Source organism: Mus musculus, chromosome 18, assembly GCF_000001635.26.
Source record: "Mus musculus strain C57BL/6J chromosome 18, GRCm38.p6 C57BL/6J".
NCBI lineage: Eukaryota > Metazoa > Chordata > Mammalia > Rodentia > Muridae > Mus > Mus musculus.
In genome coordinates, this window is record NC_000084.6 from 3346031 (window position 1) to 3367848 (window position 21818).

Sequence of the window (21818 nt, forward strand, 5' to 3'; positions counted from 1 at the left end):
TGGATACAAAAACAGAATGAGGTAGAGACATGGGGAAGGGGCTGAGGAAGAGGGGAGGGGTTTGTTTGTTTGTTTGTTTACAGCTGGCAGGATTCTAGAAAAACAAATTGTCCCTGATGGACTCACATGAGTAGTGAGGTATACTTGGTTATTGAAGACTGGCTGGAGCATCATAAGTATGAGGGACCAGAGGGAAGTAGAGAAGGAATTATTGAGGAAGGTGGACACTTGTATTGCATGAAGCCAATTCACAATGGACTCTGTTCACAGGTGACTTCAGAAAGAAGCTGAGGTCAGCAAGATGACACAGTATAAAAAGGGATGGAGAGATGGTTCAGCAGTTAAGAGCACTGACTACTCTTCTGAAGGTCCTGAGTTCAAATCTCACAACTACATGGTGGCTCACAACCATCCTTAATGAGATCTAATGCCTTCTTCTGGTGTGTCTGAAGACAGCTACAGTGTACTTACATATAATAGTAAATAATTCTTTAAAAAAAAAAAAAAGTAAGAACAGTAGAAAGGCAAAAGCCACATACAAGCCCAGAGCCCATTAGAATAGCTGGCTCTATCAGAAGGTATAGCAGCAGAGAGTGTAGCCTTGCTTCACCATAGGGCCTGAATGGGGAAAAGCACGTGCTAAGCAATCAACTTCAATCCCCAGCACTGTGTAAATGGGGCATGATGCCACTGTAATTTCAGTGTCCTGAGGTGGTGTATGCCGGCCCGCAGCCTACATGAACGAGGTATACCTGGGAAGCAGGATGGGGCTGAAAAAGACTTAGACTGCGAGAGAAATTAATGGAGACCAAGACACATTTCTGTTCAAGGCCCACGAGTTTACTAAGAGCCTGTGCTTCTAAAGGGGGAGTCCCATCCCCCCACCCCACCAGTCCATTCTTGGTGTCTGGAACCAGCCTGTAGGTGACATGCAGGATAGGATGTGTCTTGGAGGAGAGCAGCCGCAGGTGACAGAACAATAGAGCCATCTAGGTCAGAAAGCTCCACCCAGGTGGTCTCATTCTCAGTGGCAGCAAGGTTTGCATCAGCCCACTTAAGGCTGGGGGAGGTTACAACACCCCCCTCCCCCCCCCCATTATATAATAAAAACAGCTGGACCGAGACATAAAAGTTATTTATGCTACATAGTCCTGCCTGGGAGTTATGGTGGCTGGCGGCCGTGCCTGTTTTAGGAAATCTCAGATTTTCCCGAGCCATTCTTATCCATCAAGGAGAATATATGCAGCTTGTTTGTGTTTATTTTGCACAAACATGGCTCTGTGGTGTATTATTAACAAACCACGGCCTCTTGGCATATACCTCTGTCTTAGATTGATATGGCTGCGAAATTTGGTTGCCCATCATTGACTGTCCGACCCTCATAGAACACCTTATTTCCAAATCAGACCAAAGCCACAATATATACTGAATATGCTTCTTCATATTGATGAATTTCTGCCACCCGTGCTTGATGGAGGCAAGGCTGCATGCTTGCTGAATTTAGGCTGTAAGGCTTTGACTGACCTGCTTGAAAAACAAAGTCGAGGGGCTGGCGAGATGGCTCAATGGGTAAGAGCACCCGACTGCTCTTCTGAAGGTTCGGAGTTCAAATCCCAGCAACCACATGGTGGCTCACAACCATCCATAATGAGATCTGATGCCCTCTTCTGGAGTGTCTGAAGACAGCTACAGTGTACTTACATATAACCAATAAATAAATCTAAAAAAAGATTATTTAAAAAAAAAAAAAAAAAGAAAAACAAAGTCGAGAGACAGTGAAAAGCAACAGGATAAAAGCTTCTTTGTGGAAGACCAGGTACTTTATTCAGTTGCAAATTAGCAATGGTCAAGCTCAGACTCTTCTCCTCCGGGTGTGGGGGAGCTGGCTTTGAGAATTTGCAGAAAACCCGGAGATTCTCTGAAAGTGAAGGCTGTGCTCCAAATTAACTTTGCTAGGTAATTAAGATTTTTAACTATCTTCAATGGGAATCTCTAATATTGGAAATATTACTAGACCAGTCCAAGACTGAGTTAGAATAACTGGTCACATTGAAGGAAAGAGAAGAATCATTATAACTCTTTCTTATGACTAATCTTTCTAAGTCAGATTCCACGGTCTCTAATGTTCTTTGTCCCATAAGGTTAAAAAGTTTGAAGCAAGGCATCTTAGCTTGTCCAATCTGGAACTAAGGCAAGCAAAGGTGGGTCAGAAACATATAACCAATTCAGCTTTCTTGTCACCACAGTCAGGGCACTCAATGAACTCACATTTCAGCTTGTCACACTAATCATTCTGACAGTTGTCATGCTTCTGCAGCATTCTGTGGAGAGAACCTAAGCTTTCCTCTTTCCCCAATAGGGTAGCTGTTCAGGATCAAGCCATATGCCAATAAGTAGATGCTTTTCATCTCACCTAGACATGTTTATGTCTAGTTTTAAGATACTATAAGGCATTTACTAAGTCCTTTGACATCCAAATTTCAAAATTCTTAAAATAAAAATATGAGTTAAGTAATGTGCATGGGGACATAATTCCTCCCCTTCTTTGTTCTTTAAGAAGCTATAGTTTAATACCTTGTCTTTGAGAATTATAAAATTGTTGACAAAACATATCAAATATTTGACTGTAATAGTCAGTTTTAATATAACATGGGCAGTGACTAATTATACTTTCAGTTGTTTCTCTTGAAGAGTGGTTGTAGCTAGAAGGCTTGAAAAGTTATTAACAGTCACATGTGCATAATTTATTTATTTATGTATTAATCAGAAATAAGAGAATTCATTTGCAGCAATTGATTAAGTATAAGTCCTCAAGAATTAATTCCATAATGTGGAAACAGGTAGAATCTGAGGACACCAAGAACATTTTTTTTCAATTTGACATGCACATTCTCTAAAAATACCAAAATATTATCTCAAGCCATTACTGTTTTGATTATATAAAGAACGAGATTATTCTTATGTAAGGCCTGTAATCTGCCTGAGATATAAATCTAGCCTTAAGGGGTCTAAGACAAATTCTTAAATGTCCAAAAACAGTCTTCTAAAAAGAACAGCGTTTTTTTTTTGTGAGTTGTATATGCATAAACCATTGCAAATTTGAGAATTTATACTATCTGAGGGATGAACAATTTTAAGCAATTGTAAGCTCTGAGATATAATATTGACTATTAATATACAAATTAAAGCTTGACTAGTCAACATTTTAAAACACCATCTACAGCACACAATTTAATTATCTGTGCTGAAGAAGGAGGAAACTCAAAAGAATAAGCGTGTGATCCAATTCACATATACTTTTCTCCCATAGAAGGGCTGTTTTTAAACACAGTAAATGGGATGCATGCATGAATTTATTTATAGAAGGTATAAAAGCATGCATAAAAACAATTTTTAACTCATCTTTAGGATAACGATTATCAATTTTATTTAAAATGATGGTAAGCAATAGGCCAAATATCAATATTCTGCAATAACCAAATTAATTGCTGTTTGGAACAAGGAACAGACACTTTGTCAGGTTTATAAGATACAATTTTTGTTATAGTTTTTTCTAAAATATATGAATTTATCTTACAATTCTTTATTAGCACTACAGCAGCCTTAATAAGATGTTAAAACTTTGCTTTGAGGCAAAGAAAGATGATTTTACATTAATGTTTTCTCTTGCCAAAGAATTGCTGTGGGCACATTCAATAACCATAACTAAAATAAGGAGCTAATATTTAATTACCATTGATTATAATTGATAGCAATTATAAAAGTTTTCTTTATTTCCTGCAAAGCCTTTTGTTCTTTACCAGTTAATTTCTGTCTCTCAAGATAACATCCGACAAAGGTTTAAGACACTGTAAGACCTTAAGGTGAGGCCTTAGCCAATTAACATCTCCTGGAAGCTTTTGAAAATAAAATTTAGAAGCAAATCAATTTTTCATTCTTAGATTTCCTGTACCACAACTTCATAGTATAACTAAAACCCTAAATATTAAAAAGATATTGCCTCTGAATCTTATGGAGCAACAACTACTCCCCAGAACTTTAAAGCTCATTGTGTGAGCAAAGATTTGAAGTAAACTTCCCTTGAGAGGCATTAGCTAATAAAGTACTTTCCACTTAGGAAACAATATACACTAAAAGATTCAAACTCTTAGCTTCTTGTATAGAAGCAGAGAGAATAAAAATTTTTCTTACATAATGTAAAGCTATATTAGCCATACCTAGAGGCAAAATTTTCCAGTGATTACCAGTTCACTAGAAGCAAACACTTTACAATTATCAGAATGCAGAGGAAAAAATGAACCTTTACACCTATAATAACTTTACATGAAGTAGGCAAGCCAGATTGTAATGCCTTTATAAGTTCTACAGCCTGATTGACCTTTTATAAATTCTGAATTTGAACTTTATTTAGAACAACACCTGGATAGATCTGAAACAGTGTTCTTTTAGCTAAAAGAAAATTCCCCTGGAGGCAAGGAGAGGCAAGTTTCAAGAACTTCCTTAGGCACTCCATTTGCAAAACAAAAGAAAGTCACACAAGCCTCTCTGAGGCTGCTCTGATCTTTGTATGGCTGTATAGCCACAAAGAGCTGTATTAGTGCTCTCATAAAATGATTACTCTTGTAATAATCTTAATTAACAATATATGGGTGAGTAGAAAATCTTAAATTTGCGATCAAACTTCAAGCTGCAGTCAATGGAACACTGGCAGTTTTAACCATAATTTTCAAGTTTCTTTTGCAACGTTAGGATATTATCTACAACCTTGGGAAAGCAAAACCCAATTTTAAAACAATTTATCATCTTTAAAATCAATATTAAAAACATTACTATCATGTTACAAAGTTTGGCTGCCAATTTATACCTTTGAATGCATGACAGTGCAAATTTTAATGCTTCATTAAAGAGACATTGTTTTAAATCTTATCTTCAAGTCTACCTTTTAGGATAAGAATCACATTAAATATTATCTCAAGTAGAAGTATCCTTAGAGGCCTAGTTTTTTGGCCTGCTGTATGCCACGTGTTTGAAAGACTCCAAACCGGAGTTACCAATTTAAAGCTGTTTTGCTACCAATGTTACACCTTTAAGACCAGGAAAAAACCAAATGCAGCGGCGACACAAGTCTTATAAATTTAGACCAATCAAAGAATTTTACTTTTTATAGCTATAATTATAAGATAAAAAGCACTTTGTCACTTGTTAAATACAATAATCATGATTGCAGAGAATTTTCCAGGAAAAAAACCCAACTATCAGCTTTTTTGACTTAAAACAAAGAAGCTGCTGACTTTTCTTTGAAAGCAATTTTTTCAGCAGTGGCTCCCCTGCTGTGCCTGATTCTTGGCTAAAGTGTGAGCCACTCACACTTTGCTGAACCAGCAGATAAAGTCTTAGCCATTTTTTATTTTCCAACATGAAACACAGAACATTCAGTCATTCAGACAACAAAACAAAACACACATGGATTGACACATAAATGGATTGGTGCACCAGACAGTAGACAACACAAAGAGGGCAGAGAACTTCTGCTGTAGGGGCCAGAGAGAATAACACAGGGCGTCCCCCAATTTCTCTCTGTCTCTGGGAGAATTTCAAAATCCATTTTTCTCTATTTTATTTTATTTTACTTTATTTTATTTTATTATTTTAAACCCTATTCCTCTATCCTGATGCAGTTCTTGACTGCAGACAACCACCTGTTTTAGTATTTTAAACCCTATTCTTCTCAAAGCTTTTGAAAGCTGCGGACAACCACCTGATTCAAAGTTTCTAGTCTCACACATATTTCACTGTCAAACCTAAGTGGACCCAGCGCCAGGTCAGCACTGTTCCAAACTTAGCCTCTATCCTATCACACCCTCAGCAACACTTTAAAAAATGAAATTTAAAACCAGCGCTAGCATAAATACCTGTTGCTCACCATGCCCGATAAGATCCTCTGATTCTTTCCTTCTTGTGGAGCTCCACACAAGACAGCGATTCCCTCCGTGTTTCCCCGCCATTCCCATGTCCCTAGTTTAGATGACAATCTGTTGGATGCCAGCCCGCAGCCTACACGAACTGGGTACACCTGGGAGGCAGGCTGGGGCTGAAAGAGACTTAGACTGCAAGAGAAATTAATGGATACCAAGACACATTTCTGTTCAAGGCCCACGAGTTTACTAAGAGACTGTGCTTATAAAGGGGGAAGGCCCATCCCCGCGCCAGTCCATTCTTGGTGTCTGCAGCCAGCCTGTAGGTGACATGCAGGATAGGATGTGTCTTGGAGGAGAGCAGCGGCAGGTGACAGAACAATAGAGCCATCTAGGTCGGAAGGCTCCACTCCAGGTGGTCTCATTCTCAGTGGCAGCAAGGTTTGCATCAGCCCACTTCAGGCTGGGAGAGGCTACACTATGGGTATGGTGATTTGAAGTAGACCACCATATATTTGAATGCTTAGTCACCAGGAAGGAACTCTTTTAAAGGATTAGAAGTATTAAGAGGTGGCCTTGTTGTAGGAAGTACATCACTGAGAATGGACTTTGAGGTTTCAAAAGCCCCAAGCCAGCCAGAGCCAATCTCTCTCTCTCTCTCTCTCTCTCTCTCTCTCTCTCTCTCTCTCTCTCTCTCTCTCTGATGGCCCTTCTCTAGCATCATGTCTGCCTGCATGTTGCCATGCTTCCTACCATGATGATAATAACTAAACTTTTGAAGCTGTAAGCAAGCCCTAATTGAATGCTTAAATGCTTTATTTTATAAGTGTTGCCCTGGTCACTGTCCCATCACAGTAAGAAGGTCATCTCTGATATCCACTAGTAATTCCAGTACCTGGGAGGTGGAAAGGGGAGAATTAGGAATTCAAGGCCAATCAGATCTGTATAATGATTTTGAGGCCAGGCTGGGATTTATGAGGTACTGTCTCAAACAAACAAACAAACAAATAGACAGACATCAGGAGTAAAGTGTGAATTGGTTTAAGAAGCAGGTAATGATACTTGCTGCAAAGCCTGAAGACATGAGTTCAATCCCCAGCATCCACATGACAAATAAGAGAACTAACTTCTGCAAGTTGTCTTCTGCCTTCCATAAATGTGCTATAACATAAACACATGTAATACACATACACAAACAAATTAATAAATATTAAAGATTGTTTAAAGTGTATAATAGTAGTTTTTGAATACCTTACACTTTAAAAAAATTACAGTTTTTTTTTTTAAGAAAAAAAAAGCACACCCAGTTTCCATAAAGATCTTTGGTGAAAATACAAGTACCAGAGTTGTTGGACTGGAAGACCCTTGAGGTCAACAGACCATTAAACCATTGATATTCCTGTTCCTTGCATGTCAGAACAAGATGTTAAGAACCAATTGCTGAAGACGTCATAAGCTTTGGCTACAGAACAGGGAGAAATCAGACTGGGACTAAGCTGAAATCATCCTCCACCTCCCTCCTCCCACCCCCACCTCCCACCCCACTGCTAGCTTTTGTCTTGCCTGAAAGTGCTAGGTAAACTGCTACAGGGGAAATGTCAATAGTCCTGTTCAGTTGTGACTGTGTATGCTACATTATACTAGGCAAGATGTACCCACTGGTCCAATATTGGTACAACTGTTATGGGTGTAACAAACTGTTTTCCTGTTGGATTTCAAGCTTATTCTAGATGGGAACTCTTACCTGGTACTGAAGTTAAGCAAAGGCAGGGAATTCATTGGTACCAGTGGTAAAGCAACTGTTATTGTTTTGCTAAATGAATGTGATGTGCCTATCAACTTGCTTTCTAACTATTTGTGTTAGTAGCTTTAAATATTGCTGCTGTCAACTTCATTCATGGAAGGAAAATTCTTTTTGCAGTGAATAGCAGATACTGCAGGGGTTTACTACTGCCCAAGTTGGTAAATAAGTGACTGTTGCTGTAATATAGGGCCCTATGCTTAGCCACATGAAATGAAAGAGTCACCTATTTGTATTACTCCCTCCAGGGCTCAGGAACACTGTGGAAGAGGAGTCAGAAAGAATATAAGATGGCCAGAAGTGTCCTGTAGCTCTGTCCTCCTAATGGAAACATTCTTTCCTAGAGTCTAGAGAAAGGCTCTTAAGTTGAGAAGCTTACAAAATTGTTGTGTCCGGCCAGCAGACCACAACCTGGGTTCTAGCCTAGAAAGGCATTTTGGAAACCTGGAAGAGAAGAGGGGCTAGGTGGCGAGAGAAAAGAATGTAGCCAAGACAGTTACTCTGATCAAGGCTCAAATTTTATTGTTGCGACACTAGTTATGAAGGAAGGGGGAGGGGACCCGATTCCCGCCGAATAATCTCTGGTCCAGTAGAAAGGTGCACGTGTGTGGCTCCGAAGGTTCCAGCAGTGGGCGTGGCAGAACGAATGAGCAGGAAGCTCCACCCCTGAGCAAGCAGGTTTCAGGCTAGGGGAGGGGAGACTACACAAAATTATGTGACTCAAAAGCTCAGAAAGTTACAAGGCTCTCAAGGTCATATAAGCAATAAACAATTGTCAGAAGAGAGGATCCTCCATAGAACCAGCCTGCAAGTTGGACAAAGAATTCTAGGGATATAAATTTTAGTGAATTATCACCCATACTGGTGTGGGCTTTTCAGTGATATAGCTTCCTTTAAGTAACCCCAATAAACTCCATTTGATTTGTTATTCATGCCTTGTCTAAGATGAATAAGCTTTTGTTCAGGAAAAGTCAAACAACAGGAATAAAAATATGTATTTGTTAATTTGAGTCTGGCTAGTTTTATTTAACAAGTTCATCTCCACTTCCATTCATTTTCCTGCATGTCTTAGGGTTACTATTTCTTATTGAAACACCATGACAAAAAGCAACTTGGGGAAGAACGTGTTTATTTGGCTTTATGGGCTGCTGAGGCTGCTCTCCTGCAGCACCCACAACCACCAGTCCTGGAGTGGCACCACCCACGATGGCCTGGGCTCTCCCCATTAATCACTAATTCTAAAAATGCCCTACAGGCTCAATCATATGAAGGCATTTTCTCAATTGAGGTTCCCTATCAGATGACTTTAGTTTATGTCAAGTTGACAAAAACAAAACAAAACAAAAAAACCTAGAGGCACAGTATACATTACATCATTTTGTTCTTCACAGATGTGTAAAAACCCCCACTGTGTATATCTTCAACATATTTTCTTATCCATTCAGCTGCTAATGAACACCTGGGCTGGTTCCATATCTAGGCTATTCTGGATTGTGCTGCAGTAAATATGAATGCAATAAAGATTCTCAGAAATATCAGACAACACTGAGTTCAGATTGGCCGACTTGGACCCCTTTCCTTATTTCTGATTCATCAATAGCAGTGGCTGAAGTATAGTGTTAGGGACACGTTAGAGGACAATGACGAATGAAGAGGAAAAATCAGGGGCTCCTTGAGCCATATTACCATCTTAGAAGCACCTATAATGAAAATGTACCTTCTCTGAACACTCTAAACTGTATTGGGGAAGCCCAGTCCATCACCTGTAGACATTCTGCTCAAGGCAGAGGATGGTTCCGAGGAGTAAGTATATGGATGGGAGAAAGTTTACAAAACATTTGGGAAATTAGATAATGAATAAAACAACATATGGAACTACTCTTTTTTTTTTTTTTTTTTTTTTTTGGTTTTAGTTTTGGTTTTGCTTTTGGTTTTGCTTTTGGTTTTGCTTTTGCTTTTGCTTTTGCTTTTGCTTTTGCTTTTGCTTTTGCTTTTGCTTTTGCTTTTGCTTTTGCTTTTGCTTTTGCTTTTGCTTTTGCTTTTGCTTTTGCTTTTGCTTTTGCTTTTGCTTTTGCTTTTGCTTTTGCTTTTGCTTTTGCTTTTGCTTTTGCTTTTTCCAGACAGGGTTTCTCTGTACAGCTCTGGCTGTCCTGGAACTCACTTTGTAGACTAGACTGGCCTCAAACTCAGAAATCTGCCTGCCTCTGCCTCCCGAGTGCTGGGATTAAAGGTGTGCGCCACCACACCCGGCTGAACTACTATTCTTTTAATGATTTATTTTTATTTTATGTGCATTGGTGTCTTGCCTGCATCTATGTATGTGTGTCAGATTCCCCAATACTGTAATTACAGACCATTGTGAGTTGCCATGTGGACGCTGGGAATTGATCATTGGTCCTCTGGAAGAGCAACCAGTGCACTTAACCATTAAACCATCTCGCTAGCCCCTAAAAAACCACTCTTAACAAAAGAAATCAAACTCATAGTCTAGATTTCCTATGAATATAAAATAAGCTTAATTAACAAGCTTCAGAAAAAGAAAGTAGAATGCTGGAGAATTCAAACAGAAACACCAATGGAGAAGTGATGTAGAATATGGAAGATATTACTGCATCTAATGAAATAACCCCAAGAGAGCAATAGGACAGCTAGCTGAGGCTATTGGTAGAGCAGTCTGAACAGATTACCCATCTTGGAGTGGTGTGAAATTCACATATGTCACAGAACAGTATGTATGTGACCTGAAGCAGAGTGTAAGTGCAGGCAAGACAACCCCAGAGGAAGGCTGAGTCAGACCTCTAGGCCTGGAGATGAAATGAGAAGGAGCTCAGAGGATCTCAGGGCATCCTTGGGAGTCAGAGGTCCTCAGAAATCAGGCTACACAGTTGTTGGAAAGTTAAAGTGATAGTCCAAGCTGAGTCAAGAACCAGAAATTCAATATGCAAGCCTCCTGAGGATCAGAATTCCATGGAGCCAGGCATGCAGCTTATATCTGGAATCCCAGGACTCAAGAGATGTAGGCAGGATAATTTCCACAAGTTTGAGATCATTATGAATATACAGTGAAATCTAAGCCATCCTGTAGTATGGAGCAAGGCCTTGTAGTCACTGAAAGAGTGTCCTGAGCCAGATTCTTCCAGAGCCTTTAATACCAATACGTGGAAAGCAGACAGGCAGATCTCTGAATTCCGGGTCCAGGGCAGCTTACTGAGATTAAGTCTCACAAATTAAATCAGAGTGGGATTGACATATAGGGGCAGAAGTGGATACTAAAATCTGATTCCCTAATTAATTCTTGATTGTGTCAATAAAGAAGGTGGAAACCAATTGCTGGGTGAAGGGCAAAAGGTGTAATTTCCAGGTCTCAAAAGGAGGAGAAGAGATGGAAGGGAAAGAGGAGGGCTTTTAGGCCACGTTTTGGAACAGGAGGCATGTACAACCATGTAAGATCTTGAACATCTGGAAACGTCGGCCTCCAACACCAGTGGTTGGTTGAAACGGGTTAGCTGATAAGGGCCCAACAATTGTGCTATCTGGCTTGTTTTAAAATAGTAAAACTGTCTAGTGTTTTCCATCTGCAGAGCTAAGGTGGGCAAGAGGAGAAAGAGAGCAGCTGGGGCAGTTGTTGGCAGCTTGGCAAAGCTAGCCAGAAGGAACCGGCAAAATGGAAGTGAGGCAGCAGATCTTAGAGCTAAACGATGAAAGGTCAGAGCTCAGGCCAGGAAAGGAGGTAACTTGGGCTGGTGGGAGTGTGATCTTGGAACTAAGCCAAGAGTGTGGCCCCAGGCAAAGGAACAAGTGTGTTTTTAAAATTGCATACAATATTGGGTGGGGGGCGACTGAGATGGCTCCTGCCACCAAACCTGAGTTTTACCAATTAATTAATTCATAAACAAATTTAATAGTGTCTATGGCATGTCTCAGTGAGGAAGGGCACTTGCTGTACAGAGTCTGATCCTAGAACCCACATAAAAGAGGGATGAAGAACTTGGGAGGCAGAGGCAAGCGGATTTCTGAGTTTGAGGCCAGCCTGGTCTACAGAGTGAGTTCCAGGACAGCCAGGGCTACACAGAGAAACCCTGTATCAAAAAAACGAGAGGGGGGTGGGGGGAAGAAACTAACACATAAGAGAGGATGAGGAAACAAAGTTGTCTTCTAAGTTAATGACAGCTCCTCCCCTCTCTCACACACACATACTCATCTGGACTGTAAAGATTGCTCAGAAGTTAAAAAAGAGCACTTGCTACTTTTGAGGAGGACCTGAATTTGATTTCTAGAATCCCCTTGAAGGAGCTCTAACTTAGCTTGGGACAACCTGGCACCCTCTACCTTCCTGGGTATCTGCACATTCATGCACATGCTAACATAAATACATCTTTTAAAAAAAACATAATAATACAATTGGTTTTTTGTTTGTTATTATTTGTTTTTTGTTTTTTGGTTTTTGTTTTTTGTTTTTTGTTTTTTGTTTTTTTTTTGAGACAGTCTCCTTTCCCTATGTAGCTCTGGCTGTCTTGGAACTCACTCTGTAGACCAGGCTGGCCTTGAACTTACAGAGATCTGCCTGCTTCTGCCTTCTGAGTGCTGGAATTAAGTCGGATGCCAGAACTATTTAAAACAAATTTTTGTTTGTGTTTGTAGTCAAGGTTTCTCTGTGTAACCCTGTCCTGGAATTCACTCTGTGGACATCAAACTCAGAGGTCTGCCTAACTCTGGCTTCTGGAATTAAAAGCTGTGCCACCACCACCAAACTTCATTTAAAAATTTTTAGTACAATAAAAAGAGAATCTCCCAGGGAATACACAGGAAATTACACTGGTGAATACTAGTGACACTTTAGCTCCATCTATTATGGACTCATGTCCTAAGAGGCAATCTGTGCCCATGGTTTTATCTCTCTCTCTGTTAAATTTTACATTTTCCTCACCAAGCAACTATAGTAGTTCATCAAAGCAGTGGCTTTGGATAGGTATGCCAGGAGAGATGATCCTGAAGACCCAAGTTCAGCAACTAGATCTTCACTGAGGAAGTTGTCAGTGTGAACATAAGTTGGAGTAAGAAGGTGCCTACCTGTATTGAGGTCAGAGGCCATGACTCACAAAGAGTTGTCCACTTGATGGGAGCCCCTTTCTATCATGACACTGACAGTCAGTCTGCCACCCTCCTGGCCAGGGGCCTATAGTCTAGGGGGCAGATACACTGCACCAGCTAAGCAGCACCTTCTTGAGCTCAGGACTATGTCTCAAGTAACTGTGGAGGAGGAGTCTCTGAGCTTAGGGTCAATCAAGAATTTTGAGCAAGTGTCAGTCTCTAAACATTGACATCACTTGAGACAGCCAGTTCCTGATGAGGCTAATGGTCAGTGGGCTTCACAGGGAACCCTACAGAAGATCATTGATTACCACTTCCCATCCTCCATCTATACTGTGCACTCAACACCAAAGGGGTCTGAGGAATGCTGGGACTGAGGCCTACTAATGCATAGCACCAGTGAAACAGTGTGAGCCGATCCTTAGAAACCCTGATTCTAATCAAGTCCTCCTAAGACAGCCAACAATGTGGCCTTCCAGTATTCTGCTGGGTCTTGGTGACCAGGGCTATTTAGTCGAAGCTGGGGCTTGCAATTTCTTTTTTGGGGGGGTTTCTTTTACCTTGTTTGTTAGCGCTTGCCCACTGTACCCAAACCCTGTTGAGATCTGGCAGCCACTGAACTGGGGACTCTGGGATCACAGAAAGCAGCTCTCAGCTTGCCTTCCTTATGGAGCCCCTTCTACAGGATGATCTTTGTTACCTTTCACTATGCCTCAAAACCCTTCATTCTAGTTATCCATGATTGGGGCAGGTTGGCAATTAAAATTAGCTATCACACCTGTTCACTGGAGTTTAAAAGTTGTCTGTAGACCAAAGCAAGTCATAGTCTATGGCAAAAAAATCCTCAAAGGTCACAGCATATGGAAGTCAGTATATGCCACAGTATATGGAAGTCAGAGACACCTTCTGTCTTAGTTAGGGTTTTATTGCTGAGAAGAGACAGCATGACCAAGGCACCTCTTATAAAGGGCAACATTTAATTGAGGCTGGCTTTCAGGTGCAGAGGTTCAGTCCATTATTGTAGTAGGAGTAAGCCGGCCCGTGGCCTACATGAACCGGGTATTTCTGGAAGGCAGCCTAGGGCTGAAAGAGACTAGACTGTGAGAAAAGAATGATGAAGCCAAGACAAATTTTTCTCTTATCAAAGCCCGAAAGTTTACTAAGAGACTGTGCTTATAAGGGGGAAGGCCCATCCACCCCCCCAGTCCATTCTTGGTGCCTGGAGCCAGCCAAAAGTCTCAAGGGTCTCTCAGCAGGTAGCAGAGTTTCGGAGAAGAACAGCATTAGTTGGCATAACAATATAGTCATCTAAATCGGAAGGCTACACCCTAGGTGATCTTATATTCGGTGGCAGCAAAGTCTGAATCGGCCTGCTTCAAGGCTGGGGGAGGCTACACATTATTATCATGGCAAGAAGCATGACAGCATCCAGGCAGGCATAGTGCTGGAAAAGGAGCTGAAAGTCCTAAATCTTGATCTCAAGTCACTCAAAAGAGAAAACTATTTTCAAGCAGCTGGAGGAGTGCCTCCAAAGCCAACGACCACAGTGACACACTTTCTCCAACAAGGCCACATCTCCTAATAGTGCCACTCCCTGAGCTAAGCATATTCAAACTACCACACTAACCTTTCCAGTTTTGTTCTGCATGTCCTTTTTCTTTTTCCCAGTATTCTGTGATAACACTAATTTCTTTCCCCTCCACAGCCCTCACCAAACTTATCTTTTCTCCAGGTGTTTGTCACCTGCTGGGTCTGGGTCTGAATATGCTGTTCTAAAGATCATCCCATGCCTAGCTTCTTCCCACTTGATCTCCATGTCATGTTCCCAGAGAAGCATTTCCATTGACCCTCTCTGCTGTAGGAGAGTCACTGTCATCTGTTTCTATGATCACTTTTCATTATAATATTCATCACTGGATTAGACGGTATTTTTCAGTTACCTGATTATCATCTGACTCTTCCTACCGGAATGTAAATTCGTTGAATACAGAGTGCTGCTGTGCCTAGCATTCACATAGCATGCTACATTAGAGCTAGAATATTGCATATCTACAACCTATTGTAGATATGTAGTAATGATGTAACAAATTAGTGAAGAAAAGAATAGAGGCCAGACATGGTGCCCACAACTGTAATTCGAGTTATTCCAGGGGTTGGAACATGAATATCAAAAGTTCAAGTCCAGAGACCAGTCTGTGCAGGATAGCCAGCGGACTTGGAGGGCAGCATAGCTTCTGGGACAGTCCCCGTTTCGGGCCTTCGACTTCAGCCAGGAAGCAGATATGAGTTCCAGACATCTACCCTCCTTCCCTGACAGAGGAGGGGTGGCCACAGGGGAAGGCTCTGGCCACCGGAGCAGTTGGGAGAGCATCTTGTGTCCAGGGTCCCTCAGAGACCAGTCTGCGCAGGAGAGCCATAGACTGTAGAAGCAACATAGCTTCTGGGACAGGCCCCTGTTCAGGCCTTCATCTTCATCCAGGAAGCACATCTAAGCTCCAGACACCTGCACTCCTTCCCCTTCAGAGGAGAGGTGGGCTGCAGAGAATACTCTGACCATTAAGACTCAGGAGAGAGTTGGACTCCCAGGAGTGATGTCAGAGGCTAACAGAATCACAGGAGGAACAAGCTCCAGCCAGAGACAGCTATAACAACTAACACCAGAGATTACCAGATGGGGAAATGCAAACGTAAGAATCTTACTAACAGAAACCAAGACCACTCACTATGATCAGAACCCAGCACTCCCACCTCAGAGAGTCCTGGATACCCCAACACACCTGAAAAGCAAGATTCAGATTTAAAATCATTTCATGATGCTGGTAGAGGATTTTAAGAAGGATAACCAACATAAAGAAATACAGGAGAACTCGGCTAAAATGGTAGAAGGTCTTAAAGAGGAAGCACAAAAATCCCTTAAAGAATTACAGGAAAACACAACCAAACAGGTGATGGAATTGAACAAAACCATCCAAGATCTAAAAATGGAAGTAGAAATAATAAAGACAACCCAAAGGGAAACAACTCTGGAGATAGAAACCCTAGGAAAAAAATCAGGAACCATAGATGCAAGCATCAGCAGCAAATTACAACAGATGGAAGAAAGAATCTCAGATTCAGAAGATTCCATAGAGAACATGGACACAACAATCAAAGAAAATGCAAAATGCAAAAAGATCCTAACTCAAAACATCCAGGACATCCAAGACACAACGAGAAGACCAAACCTATGGATAATAGGAGTTAGAAGAGAATAAAGATTTTCAACTTAAATCTGCAAATATCTTCAACAAAATTATAGAAGAAAACTTCCCACACCTAAAGAAAGAGATGCCCACGAACATGCAAGAAGCCTATAGAACTCCAAATAGAGTGGACCAGAAAAGAAATTCCTCCCGACACCTGATAATCAGAACAACAAATGCACTAAATACAGATAGAATATTAAAAGCACTAAGGGGAAAATGTCAAGTAACATATAAAGGCAGACCTATTAGACTTACACCAGACTTCTCACCATAGACTATGAAAGCCAGAAGATCCTGGACAAATGTTATACAGACCCTAAGAGAACACAAATGCCAGCCCAGGCTACTACACCCAGCAAAACTCTCAATTACCATAGATAGAGAAACCAAAGTATTCCATGACAAAACAAAATTCACACAATATCTTTCTACGAATCCAGCCTTTCAAAGGATAATAAAGGGGAAATACCAACACAAGAATGGAAACTACACCCTAGAAAAAGGAAGAAAGTAATCCTTCAACAAATCTAAAAGAAGACAGTTGCGAGAACAGAATCCCAACTTTAATAACAAAAATAACAGGAAGCAACAATTACTTTTTTTTAATAACTCTTAATATCAATGGCCTCAATTCCCCAATAAAAAGACATAGACTAATAGACTGGCTACATAAACAGGACCCAACATTTTGCTGCTTACAGGAAACCTGTCTCAGGGAAAAAGCCAGTCACTACCTCAGAGTGAAAGGCTGGAAAACAATTTTGCAAGCAAATGGTCTGAAGAAACAAGCTGAAGTAGCAATTCTAATATCAAATAAAATTGTCTTCCAACCAAAAGTAATCAAAAAAGACAAGGAGGGGTACTTCATACTCATCAAAGGTAAAATTTACCAGGATGAACTCTCAATCCTGAACATCTATGCTCCAAATGCAAGGGCAGCCACATTCACTAAAGAGACTTTAGTAAAGCTCAAAGCACACATTGTACCTCACAAGATAATAGTGGGAGACTTCAACAACCCCCTCTCATCAATGGACAGATCCTGGAAAGAGAAACTAAACAGAGACACATGGAAACTAACAGAAGTTATGAAACAAATGGATTTAACAGATATCTACAGAAAATTTTATCCTAAAACAAAAGGATATACCTTCCTCTCAGCACCTCATGGTACCTCCTCCAAAACTGAACATATAATCACAAAACAGGCCTCAACAGACACTAAAATATTAAAATTATTCCATGGATCCAAACAGATCACCATGGACTAAGGCTGATCTTCAATAACAGCATAAATAATAAAAAGCCAACATTCACGTGGAAACTGAAAAACACTCTACTCAATGATTCCTTGGTCAAGGATGAAACAAAGAAATTAAAGACTTTTTAGAGTTTAATGAAAATGAAGCCACAACATACCCAAATTTATGGGATACAATGAAGGCAGTCCTAAGAGGAAAACTCATAGCCCTGAGTGCCTCCAAAAAGAACCTAGAGCACACTAGCAGCCTGACAGCACACCTAGAAGCTCTAGAAAAAAAAGGAAGCAAATTCATCCAAGAGGAGTAGACGACAGGAAATAATCAAACTTAGTGCTGAAATCAACCAAGTGGAAACAAAAAGAACTATTCAAAGAGTCAACTAAACCCGGAGCTGGTTCTTTCAGGAAATCAACAAGACAGATAAACCCTTAGCCAGACTAATTAGAGGGCACAGGGACAGTATCCTAATTAACAAAATCAGAAATGAAAAAGGAGACATAACAACAGAACCTAAGGAAATCCAAAATATCATCAGATCCTACTACAAAAGGCTATACTCAACAAAACTGGAAAACCTGGATGAAATGGACAATTTCCTAGACAGATACCAGGTACCAAAGTTAAATCAGGATCAGATTAATGACCTAAACAGTCCCATATTCACTAAAGAAATAGAAGCAGTCATTAACAGTCTACCAACCAAAAGAAGGCCAGGACCAGATGGGTTCTGGCAGAGTTCTATCAGACCTTCAAAGAAGATCTAATTCCAATTCTCCTTAAACTATTCCACAAAATAGAAACAGAAGGTACTCTGCCCAATTCATTCTATGAAGCCACAATTACTCTGATACCTAAACTACACAACAATCCAACAAAGAAAGAGAACTTCAAACCAGTTTCCCTTATGAATATCGATGCAAAAATACTCAATGAAATCTTTGCAAACAGAATCCAAGAACACATCAAAAAGATCATCCATCATGACCAAGTAGGCTTCATCCCAGGGATGCAGGGATGCTTTAATATATGGAAATCCATCAACGTAATCCACTATATAAACAAACTCAAAGACAAAAACCACGTGATCATCTCGTTAGATGCTGAGAAAGCATTTGACAAAATCCAACACCCATTCATGATAAAAGTCATGGAAAGATCAGGAATTCAAGGCCCATACTTAAACATAATAAAAGCAATATACAGCAAACCAGTAGCAAACATCAAACTAAAAGGAGAGAAACTGGAAGCAATCCCACTAAAATCAGGGACTAGACAAGGCTGCCCACTTTCTCCCTACCTATTCAATATAGTACTTGAAGTCCTAGTCAGAACAATTAGACAACAAAAGGAGATCAAGGGGATACAAATTGGAAAGAAGAAGTCAAAATATCACTATTTGCAGATGATATGATAGTATATATGTGACCGCCAAAATTCCACCAGAGAACTCCTAAACCTGGTAAACAGCTTCAGTGCAGTAATTGGATATAAAATTAACTCAAACAAATCAATGGCATTCTCTACACAAATGATGAACAGCCTGTGAAAGAAATTATGGAACAAACACTCTTCACAATAGTTGCAAATAATATAAAATACCTTAGTGTGACTCTAAGGAAGTGAAAGACCAATTTGCAAATTCTTCTGGAATAACAAAAAACCTAGTATAGCAAAAACTACTCTCAACAATAAAAGAAGCTCTGGTGGAATCACCATGCCTGACCTCAAGCTGGACTACAGAGCAATTGTCATTAAAAACTGCATGTTACTGGTACAACGACAGACAAGTAGATCAATGGAATAGAATTGATGATCGAGAAATGCACCCACACACATATGGTCACTTGATCTTTGACAAGGAAGCTAAAACCATCCAGTGGAAAAAAGAAAGTATTTTCAACAAATGGTGCTGGCACAACTGGCAGTTATCATGTAGAAGAATGTGAATTTATCTATTCATATCTCCTTGTAGAAAACTCAAGTCTAAGTGGATCAAAGAACTCCACATAAACCTAGAGACACTGAAATTTACAGAGGAGAAAGTGGGGGAAAGCCTCGAAAATATGGGTACAGGGGAAAAATTCCTGAAGAGAACAGCAATGGCTTGTACTGTAAGATCAAGAATCTACAAATGGGACCTCATAAAATTGCAAAGCTTCTGTAGGGCAAAAGATACTGTCAATAAGACAAAAAGGCCACCAACTGTTGGGAGCTATTAAGACAAGACAATTGTCCTGATATCTGAATTGGGCCTCTCCCCCGAGAAGAAAAGGGGGTCAAAAGCGGGCCACCAATGCACTGCTCCAAGAACAACCACAGATTGTTCCAGCCCTAAGTCAGCGCCCGATGTCCTGACCACAAGATGTACCCTGATACCACCAAGTTCCTGCTTCCCCATATAGTCGCCAAAAGAAAAATTTCTGCTGCCCCATCCCTCCTGCTGAGAAGTACTTCCCCTTTTGCTTGTGCGTTTAAGTCTTGAGCCTTGCTAATACAGGGACACCTTGATGCTATTCAGAATGGTTCTGTGTCATTCCTCTCACTTGGTGTCCATCTTTTCTCTTCCCCCTTTTGGTTCTTAGGAGAAGGTTCCCTCAAGACCCTCAAATAACTGGACCTGCTGGACGGGTCAAGTGGCGCCAGACGTGGGGCACGAGGTATGACCACCCTCCGGACAACGGATTCAAGAGGTACCGCGCAGACAGTGAGACAGTTCCCCATCACTTCGCCCGAGTGTCGCGGACGTCGAGAAGTAAGCCTGGGCATAAAATTGTTGTCCCATTCACCATGGGGAATGTTCTTGTCCAAAGAGACAGTTTTTACTCAGGAGATGAAGGGGTCTCTTTAGGAGAGAGGGATAAGAGTTAAGAAAAAGGATTTAATAAATTTTTATTCATTTTGTGGACGAGAGATGTCCATGGCTGCTATTGAATGGTCCTGAAATACACCCTTTAACTTGGAATAAAGTAGGCAAAGATATCAATGCTTTAATAAAACAAGGAGATGTCCCTGAGTCCTTTTTTAGCTATTAGGGAATCGTCAGAGATCTCCTTAAACAGGCAGAAGAGGGCAGAGAGGGCGCTCGCCTCCTAGCCCTTACTGAAGATTTTTTAGAAAACTCCCAAATTGCGGTCTCGAGAAACTAAGCCGCAGGCGAATTGTCAGTCTCGACTGTCGCTGGCTATCATCGATTATCGATGCCCCGGTCCCTAAGGACTCCCTGCCTTCCCCTCTTTCTCCCCAAATTACATTAGATTCTAGAAAAGGGGCTACTGCTCAACTCCCTGTTAGACCAAAAAGGATTTACCCCATTTTGTATAAGGAGTTGTCAGATGAACCCCTCGATCCTGCCTCGGAGGCAGAATTGGATGAGGAAGTCTTTAAATATGAACAAGTCCACTATGGTCCCAGGCCCAGTGCCTATCTTACTATCGAGCCCTTCTTTATTTGCCCCCCTTCCCCCCTAATCCTCGGCCTGTATCTCTGGCCCCTCCGTCCATTCAGCGATTACTTCAAACTAAAAGAAAACTTCAGACTCAGATCACCAATCTTAAAGATGTTCTAGGGCTTCAAAAGGAGCTACAAGACCTCAGTCTAGAGACTCAGAGTCTACAAAGAGCCCTCATGGGGAACCTTCAAGGTCCCATCTCAAAAAATCCTCAAACTGGCCGCAACGGTCCCTCTCAGAAACAAGGGAATAAAAAATTGGCTTTTCCTGTCCTCACTCGAGCTCAAGCCCATCAGGCTGCTCCAGGTCATGAGCCCCACCACCACCACTGGCTCCTCCGATAAAGATCAGAGGGAACCAGAGAGTGATGATGAGGAGGGTCAAGCAAACTCTGATTCTGATGAGGGTGGCATGTCCGTGATGGAGGGTTGGACACCAACAGCCAACCAGTATACAAAACCCTAAAACTGAGACATTCAACAGTCAAAAATTATGGGGTTAATGCCCCGTTCACAGTTCTATATTAGAAGGTTTAGCAGGAGAAGGCTACTTGATGCCCAATGAATGGAATAAAGTTGTTCAATCTGTCCTCACTAGAGGCCAATATTTAACTTGGAAGTCAGAGTTTGTGGACAGAGGAGAAAATTTGGCTGCAAATAATAGAAAGAATCCTATTAGTAAGACAGCCCCCTGGACTGCTGATAAAATCTGCAGTAAAGGCAATTTCGCTGCAGACATAAAACAATTAGGGCTCTCCCCTGGTGTCCTTGCCCAGGCGGCATAGGCGGCCCTGGGAGCTTGGCGCGCTGTCCCTGCTGCAGGGGTGCTAACTATGCCCCTAACCAAGATTATACAAGGGCCCCAAGAGTCCTATGTGCAGTTCGTTGCCAGATTGCAGGAAGCAGCTGAGAGAATTTTGGGAACTGAGGAAAGTGAGGGTCTGTTAGTCCGACAACTTGCTCTTGAAAACGCCAATTCGGCATGTAGGGCTGCCCTGAGAGGTAAAACCAAGAGTTTAGATATAAATGGTATGATCAAGCTTTGTAATGAGGTAGA

The 21818-nt window shown here is 41.1% G+C and overlaps 1 long non-coding RNA gene across 1 annotated transcript in view; it reads left to right on the forward strand.

Moving 5' to 3' along the window:
* The window catches only part of Gm6225 (predicted gene 6225), a 30448-nt gene extending 9615 nt beyond the window's left edge, over positions 1–20833 (forward strand). The window contains exon 2 of the long non-coding RNA NR_033457.1: positions 19897–20833. This is a non-coding gene — a long non-coding RNA (predicted gene 6225). The remainder of the gene's footprint in view (positions 1–19896) is intronic.
* Positions 20834–21818: the final 985 nt, after the last annotated feature.